The 9,735-nt window shown below is 39.1% G+C and overlaps 1 long non-coding RNA gene across 1 annotated transcript in view; it reads right to left on the bottom strand.

The window, feature by feature from the left end:
• Positions 1–2,982: 2,982 nt before the first annotated feature.
• The window catches only part of LOC131832445 (uncharacterized), a 332,687-nt gene continuing 325,934 nt past the window's right edge, over positions 2,983–9,735 (bottom strand). The window contains exon 5 of the long non-coding RNA XR_009354050.1: positions 2,983–5,095. This is a non-coding gene — a long non-coding RNA (uncharacterized LOC131832445). The remainder of the gene's footprint in view (positions 5,096–9,735) is intronic.

The following is a 9,735-nucleotide window of genomic DNA, read 5'->3' as shown; positions in this document are numbered from 1 at the left end:
TTTACAAGCAAAGTCATATCAAGTCTATATTATATATTTTGTTAGATATTTCGGACAACATGACCAAATTTAAATAACATGCAATAGAACACCATAATTCTACAGCAGTTTCATATTTCAGATTATAAGGAATTAAATTTAATAAGTCAAAGCTTTCAAAAGCCATGGCTGAAAGGCAAACAGAAAAGTGTTGAGATCCCATCATGACCTGTCTGCAAAAGGTCTCCATCCCCCTGATGATGAGAGCTTTGGGTAAGCTGTACAGTCACATGGCTCACCCATTGGTTCATGTTTTTTTCCAGAAATAGAATCAATAGAGAACAGACAAACCCACAGTTGCCAGTTTGTACAGTCTTGTGGTTTCTGTCAGGGGCTACAGACTCGAGCAGGTCTACCAGATAATGAAGGCAAACTATTTCAGTTCCTGTGGGTCCAGAGCGCCTCAGCAGAGTTCTGGTTTCAAACAAATGAATAACAAATTAAAAGGTACAGTAAAATAAGGGGGTGGTTAAAATATATTAACTAAAATCGATGGAAGAGAAACACAGTTAAAATCGCTGCATTCTCAGCAATAGCCTGTGATGCATTTTGTTAATCTCTTAAAATTTATGTTAAAAGCCTTTTAACAGAAAGTCAATATATTTGGGTGGTGGAGCAAGTACGTCATCCTGTACCAGTGGTTGCATTAAATATGATACAGAGGCTCCACTGTCTGTAGGAAAAGAACAGGGGGTCCATCCGACGGAAGTCCCACCTCAAAGAGACCAGACGCTTTTCCCAAAACAGTCTGTGGAGCCAAGCCCAGTATTGTGCTCTCCTCCTCTGCCTAGGTTCCCCGCTGACGTCAACTATAGTCCTGGAAATGAAACAGGATCAGAATACCAGAAGCATAGCCTAATAATAGAGCAAAAATGGAGAGCAGATGGAAAATAAAGCTTCTCGATAAAGTGAGACCTAATGTTATAAATTTGTTCAGGGAAAGAAAACAACAGCAGCAAAGCAAAAAGGCCTGCAAGCAGACTTATTGGTGCTAAAATTCTGGAATATGGCTGACTAGAAAAACACCTAGATACTTAGAAACCTTCCAGAAAATGACAAAAATGAACAGGAAAGCTGGGAGTAATCCGTTTTGGGGTTAGTTTGAAACATGGCTACTAAATGTGCCCAGGGGTGAAAATGACACCAAACTGAACTAGAAAACTAAAACAGATGATTAGCAACTTGTTTCACCCATGAGTTGTACATAATTTCATCCACTGTATTTGCATCCCACCTAGAACAGTCTGTTTAACACAGGCATAAACTCTAATCATGGCAGTTAAATGGTTTAGGTCCAGAGTACAAGTTTTTGCAAAGGGGTCCTATCATACCCAGAACTCCTAGAAATGTTCTCATAATTTACTTGCCCCTGCACCTTCCACTGTGTGTGTGTGTGTGTGTGTAGTCAGAGTCATCAAAGGCTACTGTATCTCTTTGTGTGGCTATGAGATACTCAAACCCTCCACTTACTTTTCTGAGATGAGCAACAAACTCTTGAAATAAACCTCATATTAATTTTTACTATGTGTACATTTTTACAGAAGAGAGATTTTTAAATCTTAATAATCTTACTTATTCTTAATAATTGGATTTATGTTATTTTTTATATAGACAAAGAAGGCCCAAAGACATTAATATTGAGATACAATTTCAAACTGTAAATACATGTTTTATCAGGAAATCATGATAGAATGTTGAAGATTTTCTATTCGATAGCATTCTTCATTTTTTTATGAGAATGAGCTACTCTTTGGAAAAGCTGATGAGGTCAAGTTTTAGAACAGCTGCATTTTCTCTTACTTTTGCTGTTCAACCCACTAACGGGTTTGGTGGGGGGAAAGCCAGTTTTTAAAAATTGTTCACATTTTTGGCTTATCACGCTAACGGTTTCTGGGTTCTGTTCTCTAGCATCCAGAAAAAGAAATCTTGTTTCTTCAGGTAATCTTCTAGGTTCTGCCTCTTCAACCTCTTCACTCTGCCTAGCCAACATTTTTCTTTGAGTCTGATTCTAGCTCTGCTTGATCTTGTGAACTTGACATTTCACACCCTCCCACACTCCCAGGGGAACTCCCTCACCTTGAACTCCAACTTCAGTCTCTGCTCCTCACCCTGTGGCTGAGCAGGAGCCCAGTCCATCCCTTGCCAGGCCTCTTGCCCCACCCCAGGAGAGAAGACATTGGATACCCATCTCACGGTGGAAGGCCCCCAGCCTGAGAGATCACAATGAACTGTTCTAAAGTAATGAGCCACGACACAGTATGAAAGGATGGAGGTAGGGAGAAAGGAATCACAGACTTTTAGAACTAGAAGACACCTAGAGATCAGTTATTTTACAGGAAAGGTGAGTGTTACTCAAACCCAGGTGATAATCCAGAATTCCTACAAGAAGAAGGTGATAAAATGTATATAAAATGTTTTATAAACTATATAGCACTGTACTTTATGCATAAAAACTCGGTGTTTGTCTTCTAGTTAGTATGTTTGAGAGTTATTCCAGAGATGCTGCCATTACTCAAAATGTTTTAAATTGCGTCTTTAAAATTGTCATTTGAGGCAGTTAAGATTGTCACTGTACAGTCACATCTTGTTCTTATCAGTAAAGGTATTATCCAGGGCTCAGACATTCAACTCAGATTTGATCTTAAATGTCTTCGAAGGCAGAAACCATGTCTGTCTTGCTCCTTGCTCCTAGTATACTGCCTGCCACTTAGTAAGCACCTAATAATTATTTGTTCAAGGAGGTTTTTTTTTTAAGATCTAACCCACCCTCAGAGAATGATGATTTGCTATGATTGATAGGCAAAGTCTCTAAAGACATTTCAAACGAGAATTTCCCAAATAAAATTATTTTTGAGCTGTAACACTGTTGTTGGAAGAAGTTCAAGGCTATTCATTAGAAGGGGACAACATTCATTGTATTTACACATCTGTGTTCTGGCTGACCTGTTTACATTGTTGGATTTATTTATATCTCACCTTTAAAAAAAAAAAAAAAAGAGCCAGATTGAAAAACAACAAAAATAAACCCATAATAACAATAATGTTAATGAAAAGCCCATTACTGTAATTGTGTCTCAGATATATATGACAAAAAGCAGCCCACAGGGTGGGTTCCTTATGTGTGGTTAGCTAAGGAGTGACAGTAAGTAACGAGAAATAGAGAACAAATGAGACTCACCCAGTCTCAAGCACATGTCTGCATGCCATCTGGCCCTTGTTCCCTGTTGAGTAAAAGAGTTACTTACAGCTACTAAGAATGCAGTCATAAGGAAACATTATGGGGGGACTGGGGTGACAAGATTCCCAGATTGATAACAACTGCCCAGGAAGAAAGGCATCTGCAGGCGTCACAATAACCAATCATCACTGTTGTTAGCGCTAACAGGTAAAGTCAGTTTCAAGGATTCCACGTGACACATAAAAGAGGGAACAGTGCCGCTCCACTAGGCCGACGTTTCGTTTGAAGAGGAAAGAATGAGCACAATACTGAGTGGGGAAGGTGTGTTAATCACAAGACAAAGTTGTCCACCTTTCTCTCTTGGCAGTTAGTCTCAGGAGAGTCTAAGAGTAGTAATTTTACAATTGTTTTAAAACCCAGTAGGCACACAGAAAAAGTCCACTCCACACCACAAAAACATGAACTTCCTCCTGTATTTGACTAGCTCCAGCCTACAGCATCCCGGCCAGGCTAAGGTGACGTTGTACATTTTATGACTCCTGTTGGCCTTAGGGCTTGATTAGTAATTACTCATTGAACATGTTTACGTCTTCTTTTTACTGCCCTCTGAAACACTGGATTAAGAACATGTAAGCAGATTCAGCGAAAAGCACAGCAAAGTGTGGTACTTCATAAAAATGAAACCAAGGAGTACTCAAAAGAAGAAAAAGAGAATGCTGAATTTCTCACCAGACCACCGGCTTGCTCATTTTGCAGCCACTTTGGTTTTGATGAGGACCAGAGTATGGGTGTCATTCCTGATGTGTGGTATCCACAAGAACAGTAAGTCATTTCTTTTCTAGAAATGTTATTCCAGTGCCATAATAAAAAGGAGGAAGTATTACTGGAATTCTGAAGTGATTGAAAATTTGAACTCTGTCCTTCAGCTAAGGAGGTAATAATCAAAGGCAGCTTCATGACTGCTTTTCTGTATCCAAGAGAATTCATGGTTCAGCGTCACTACCTTAAATCCCATCCGAAGCCTTAACTGCAGGATTGGGTTCCAGTACAATCTCCACAGTGCATCGAAAGTACATTTCTAACCTGCAGATCTAATTCTATAACCACACAGGTTAAAATTCTTTTATGTCCTCCATGTCACTGACTGAAGTCTGATTTCAAGCTTAACCAATGAAGATTTTTAAAGAACTGGCTCTCTCTTATATTTCCAGCCTCACCTTCTATAACTCCTCCATTTAGTGTGTAAGCTCCAGCCACAAGGAATTAGTTAGTCTCCAGAATCCAGGATTCCACTGTGTTCACTTACACCTCTGTTCTCTCTGAGGAACACATACTTTCTTTCACCTCATTTTCTAGAAAACTACTATTCATTCTTCAAGACACAGACTCTCACCTTCTCTTTGAAAACTTTTGCCATCATTTTCCCTTTCAACCCTAATCGTGCAGACTCAAATACTGCTGTATGCGATTCTAAAGAGTACAAAATGTTTTGAGCCATTTTGACTTCGCCATTTTGACTTTGAGGGCTCTTTGGGCCCACTGTGATGATAACCTTGACTTTCACTTCCAAAGGGACAAAGCACATGAGCATGTATATCCAATTCAGCTAGATCTCCGTGGCTGTTCCCTCTCCCCCCTACAGGATGAGGACCTGCTTGAATAAGATTTGGTTTTAATTGCTGTGTTAGTCTCTGTGGGCTGCCATAACAAAGTACCATGGACTGAGTGCTTAAATGACAGAAACTTATCTTCTCACAATTCTGGAGGCTGGAAGTCCATGTTCAAGGTGCCAGACGATTTGGGTTTTGGTGAGATTCTCTTCCTGGCTTATAGATAGCTGCCTTCTTGATCTATCCTCACTTGGCCTTCCCTCAGTGGCTGCGAGATGGCAGGGGGAGAGAGAGAGAGAGGACAAAATGAGAGGGAAAACCTGTTCTCTGGTATCTTTTCTTTTCTTTCTTTTTTTTTTTTTTTTTTTTAAATGAAAACACTAATCCTATCAGATCAGGGGTCCACACTTATGATGTCAATTAATCTTACTTAATTAATCCTACTTCCTTAGAGGCCTGATTTCCAAATAGAGCCACACAGGGGGTTAGGGCTCCAACATATGAATTGGGGGAGATATAACCATTCAGTCCAAAACAATCATCTTGTGCTTCCAATACCCAACAGAAGTCCCACTAATGCCTGTAAACATTTGTGCTATGATTAAATGCCATACCACAGAAAGAGAGAATGAGGAAAACTGGTCAACTCATGAATCAATCTAAAGTATGTACTCAGTTAGTGTATGTATACCCTGTGCAAATCCCTGTTATAAACATGTCAGTGTTCTTAAGGAATTCCTAATCTAATTGAGAATTTAAATAGAAATAAGTGCCAAATAAATGGTTCTAATCATAAGCAACTGTTGGGTAGAGAAAAGGGCACTGGATTTGGAGTCCAAAAACACGAGTTCAAAATCCAGCTCTGCCACATACCATCTCCATGACCTTAAAGTAAGCTGCTTCATTTCTGTACCCTTCAGTGCCCTTGCCTCTGTTAACATGGTGACACAGTAACAGAGGAAGCAAGTGAAAGAGCGTTCAGAAATTCACTTTGGAAATGCTAACACCACATAGACACAAGGAAAGACAGGTGTTGCTATGCCTTCACAGAAAGCTCTTTTGACAGGCTCCTTGAAACCTTCTTTCTTCCCAAAGGTGAAGAGCGGCTTTTGTGCAGGGCACTGCCTCCCTATAATGCAGGCCCTTTTCAGGAGCCACATTTGCACATGGCTTTAACCATCATTCTCAAAACCCAGTGTTTTCTGCTAATGCCCAAGCAGGGAAGGAAGAGCTGTTGCTCATGTTCTGCATTTGCTTTCTTGCATGTAAGAGAATCAGCATACTTCAATTCTGAATCATAGAGAAACTGCGGTAGAAGCAGAATAAAAATTCTTCACAAACAAATGCCACATGGGTTACTTCAAGGCTCCATGCACTCTCACTGACACATTGAAGCACTAAAAATGTTAAAGCGAAGTAAAACTGAGATGACCAACAGTAATTTAAACACACAGGCCCCCCTACATTGAAAGTCTTTATTGAAGTCCCACCAAATATGTTATCATGGGCTCCAAGCAGATAGAGAATTCTCTGTCAATGACAGAACATTCACTTTGTAGTCCCCAGAAAAAGGGAAAGTTGACCTTGACCAATTGGTAATTATTGCCTCACCTTCCAAGCAGCAACTCTCAGATCACATTCCTAAATCTGAAATAAGTGTGTGATATTTGCAGAGTTGGTGGCAGCAAACAGCGTCCAGGTGGAGCTGCATAGGAAAAACAAGAAAAATGGCTCCTCACCAGAAACACGAGAGGAGCATGGAGGACAGATTCAGACACCCCAGGCTCCCAAACTCCCTATTGAGAAGAAGTAGACTCTGTGTATTTGTGTGTGTTATTTGTGTGTGTGTTATTTGTGTGTGTTTGTGTCTCAAAATCCACACACACACCCTACACAAGCACACATTATTTATTTATTTATAAACAGCCTCACTTCCTACTGACACTGGCAGTGCTCTTCATTTTCATTACATACTGAAGAAAAGAATTAAGGGGTGGCAAGAAAAAATTGTGAGAAAGATTACTCTGATGCATTCAAAGGTAGGCTCCAAAATTGGCTTTGTATTTATTATTTCATATATATCAAAAGCAACAAAAGAGCACAACTAAAGAAATAAGACTCTGAGAACTTAAATTGAAAATGTAACTGAAGTATCAGGAACTGGCAAATACAGCATTTAATACATTATTTATTTTCTTTCTGCTCCTTAACAAATGTAAAGGTGTCAATGCATATAAAAAATATTCGCTTCAGTTGCTAGCAAAATACTAGAGCAAAAGCATGAGGGGGCACTCCCAGCTGCAGGAAATGGAAGTCACTTGCCCAAATCACTGAGTGGTCAGGGCATGCTTTACAAATCTCTTCAATATCTCCCTCTAAGCTCTTCACAAGGGAGTTCACACAGGCAGAGACATATTTTTTTTCTTCTTAATCACGTACCTTTTAAGATTCATAATTTGGGATGAGCAAAAGGCTCGGCAGGAGGTGGGGATGAATTAAAAACCATAAAATTGATGCTATCACTCTGATTGACATACCAGTAGTGCAGCATACATTTCCTGTTTGTCAGGAATGAAAGGTGTTCACATTCTGTAATAATACCTAATAATGTTTTGGAAAGACAAACTGCTGTCTGACTACATTTTAGCAAGATGGATTTTTTTTTCCTTCCTGGCAGCACTGAAATCAGAAGCTAGAGTATATATTACAACCCTCTATAAAAGATGACCTAGATATTTAATAGCTGCAGCTATTCCAGTCCACTACCTGGACCTCCCCAGGTCTCTGATGCTATATTCTAGCATGCCTGAAATCACCATTACAACTTAAGACTAATTCAAGAGAGTGTCCAGGGAGCTAGCTGTCCAGCACTTCCATAATAAACTTAAGGGAACAAGTATCCTTTGCAACCTCCAGCCATCTCATCACAAAATTGGCCAACCCCCTACTTAAAGTTTGTCTGATCGGACAATTAACATTTTGTTGCAGGGTAATAAAGAGAATCTTGTACATGTGGATCAGGAGACCTGAATCCCTCTAGCTGCCATGTCACTGCCTAGGTAACCATGAATAAGACACTTAACCTGTCCACATTTCAAAGTCATCATTTAAAACAGAGACGCCTCTACTTGCCTTGACTTCCTGAAAGGGTTGTTGAAAACACAAAAGCAAAATGACAGTGTTGTAACTGTCACGTGTCCTCCATCATGTAGGCCCTCAATATGATTTTTGTTAGTTGAACAAAGGATTTGGGGGATGTTGGAAGTCACCTGTTTCCGGGGTGATAATTTAGCAAAAGGAGGAGGAAAGAATCAATGCAGCACTAGATCTTATAGGACAGAACTAAATCAGAAAAAAAATCTAATATAATTATAGCCATCCAACAACTATTCTTATGGTAAACTTTGAGCCAAAGACATAGTCCTCAACTTACCGCCCTGTTATTACCATTTATTTTCCTATCGAATATTGATTGTAGGCACTGACTACCTAAGGTCTCAAATGTTAAAGGTATTATTGTGGGAAAAGGAGAATATAGGGACAAGATTAAATAAATCCAAAAATTTCAGGAGGAAGACAGAAAGCTAATGTTTGTGTTAAATATTTTAATGATGTATTTTTGCATTTTAATCTCTGGGATTCTGTTACTTCCACAGAAGATTTCAAGAAAATAAATATGTAAGAACAGTGTAATAATAATTGTCTAATAATACCAATTTCCAAGTACTGGGCACTAACTAGAGTCTGAATAATCCTTTGTCTCCAGAATTGTAAACACTGATTTGGATGCTTTGCAAAAAACCTAAGGAAAATTGACCCAAACAAAAAAGGAAGGATGCTGTATAGACCCTGCTCTTGGTAATAATACTGTTGCAAGGGATCGAAAGTGCTTTGGAATACAATTTGTTGCTGTTGTTTTTGCTAAATCAAATAAACGCTTTAAGCAAAAACAGGTTTCAAGCCTTCTGCTTATAATTGCACTTCATGTGACTTGACAATGCTGATTTCTGTGTAATTTTTTTAAATCCATGTTTGGTAAAAAAGAAGGAGCTTTTCTACTAGTTCTTCAAAGTTCTAATAAAATCAGCTCCTGATGCACATGCTTATAGACATAGTGCAAATTCAGTCATAGAAAAGCTCAGCAAAGTCACTCCACTACACACAACTGATCCTAGCTAAACCTGCAGGAGTTATGGCGCAACTCTTTCAGGATTTGAATATCTTTAAATCATGGCCTGAATTAAATTCATGTGCACTAAAAAGAACGTTAAAAACAGAATGCATGGATCATTATCCTCATAACCTTCAAGTGGCAGCCCATAGACTGCTGTTTCTTGTGTCAGATTGACAAAAACTGGAAGAAAAGCATGAGCAAAAGGGATTTTGAGTGCCATCAGCTGAAATTTACCTAAATCCTCACAGCAAAATATAATCTGGAAGAAATAAGAGATTCACCTTTTGGTTCTAGTCAATGATAACTTGAAGGCTGGCTTAAGCAACATCTATCCCTCTACTTGCTAAGTTCCCTAAATGTGGTTATAAAAAATAATGTTAAGTATTCAGGCCAGAGATATTTATCAGAAGGATATGATTTAAATGGCTATGTACCTCATGGAAAAGCTTACAGAAAAATATAGGTACAAATATGCATAAGTCATATTTATATACTTTCTATAAAATTAGACTGGCATTAATTAAATGGCAGAAAAGGCAATGAGAGCATTGTTTGGAAGGTAGCTTGTTCCAAGTTCTGATTATAACTTGCTTCCCAAAGAAGGAGCCGCCCACAGCTTAGAAGACAGATGAGAAGATCATCATCACAGATTTGCTGTGAACAGCTCTGCTCAGCTCTGTCCCTGCCAGACTTGGGGCCACACACACCCTTCTAAGATGGCTAGAGAAGATTCA

The sequence above is a fragment of the Mustela lutreola genome, chromosome 5 (genome assembly GCF_030435805.1).
Source record: "Mustela lutreola isolate mMusLut2 chromosome 5, mMusLut2.pri, whole genome shotgun sequence".
NCBI classification, from domain to species: Eukaryota; Metazoa; Chordata; class Mammalia; order Carnivora; family Mustelidae; genus Mustela; species Mustela lutreola.
Note: the sequence above shows the minus strand (reverse complement) of the source record. Positions and strands in the feature narration are given on the sequence as shown.